The sequence below is a fragment of the Corapipo altera genome, unplaced genomic scaffold, assembly GCF_003945725.1.
Source record: "Corapipo altera isolate COAL_440 unplaced genomic scaffold, ASM394572v1 55509, whole genome shotgun sequence".
Lineage (NCBI taxonomy): Eukaryota > Metazoa > Chordata > Aves > Passeriformes > Pipridae > Corapipo > Corapipo altera.
The window spans coordinates 681-1572 of record NW_020890730.1 but is presented as its reverse complement, the minus strand read 5'-3'; the positions used below and the strand labels follow the sequence as shown (position 1 = coordinate 1572).

Sequence of the window (892 nt, the reverse complement as noted above, 5' to 3'; positions counted from 1 at the left end):
AGACACACCTGGGGGGAGCTCTGACCTCACCTGTGACCCCTCACCTGGCACTGCTGGGGCTGCAGGTGGAGGAGCTGCAGGAGGAGAACTACAGGTGAGCTCACCTGGGGGGGGGCCCAGACACACCTGGGGGGAGCTCTGACCTCACCTGTGACCCCTCACCTGTGACCCCTCACCTGTACCCCCTCCCCTGGCACTGCTGGGGCTGCAGGTGGAGGAGCTGCAGGAGGAGAACTACAGGTGAGCTCACCTGGGGGGGGGCCCAGACACACCTGGGGGGAGCTCTGACCTCACCTGGAGGGGCCCCACACTCACCTGTGCCCCCTCAGACTCACCTGTGCTAGCCCTGGACTCACCTGGAGGAGCCTCAGAGTCACCTGGGGGAGCCACTGACTCACCTGGGGGGGCCCAAAACTCACCTGGGGGGGGCCCAGACTCACCTATACTGGTCATCTCTCCTCCCTCACCTGTACCCCTTACCTGTGTCCTTTACCTGTGACCCCTCACCTGTGCCTTCACCTGTGATCCCTCACCTGTGACCCTCATCTGTCCCTCACCTGTCTCTCACCTGTGTCTCACCTGTGTCTCACCTGTCCGTCACCTGTCCTTACCTGTCCCTCATCTGTCCCTCACCTGTCCCCCCAGGCTGGAGAGCGGGCAGGAGGAGCTGCAGGTGTGACACACCTGTCTCTCACCTGTCCTTACCTGTCCCTTACCTGTCTCTTACCTGTCCCTTACCTGTCCCTCACCTGTCCTTACCTGTCCCTCACCTGTCCCTCAGGCTGGAGAGCGGGCAGGAGGAGCTGCAGGTGTGACACACCTGTCCTTACCTGTCCCTCACCTGTCCTTACCTGTCCCTCACCTGTCCCTTACCTGTCCCTTACCTGTCCCT

At 62.6% G+C, this 892-nt stretch overlaps 1 long non-coding RNA gene across 1 annotated transcript in view; it reads left to right on the top strand.

Annotated features, from left to right (window-relative positions):
* The first annotated feature begins 50 nt into the window (after positions 1-50).
* The window catches only part of LOC113942467, a 1382-nt gene continuing 540 nt past the window's right edge, over positions 51-892 (top strand). Inside the window, exon 1 of the long non-coding RNA XR_003525924.1 lies at positions 51-94. This is a non-coding gene — a long non-coding RNA (uncharacterized LOC113942467). The remainder of the gene's footprint in view (positions 95-892) is intronic.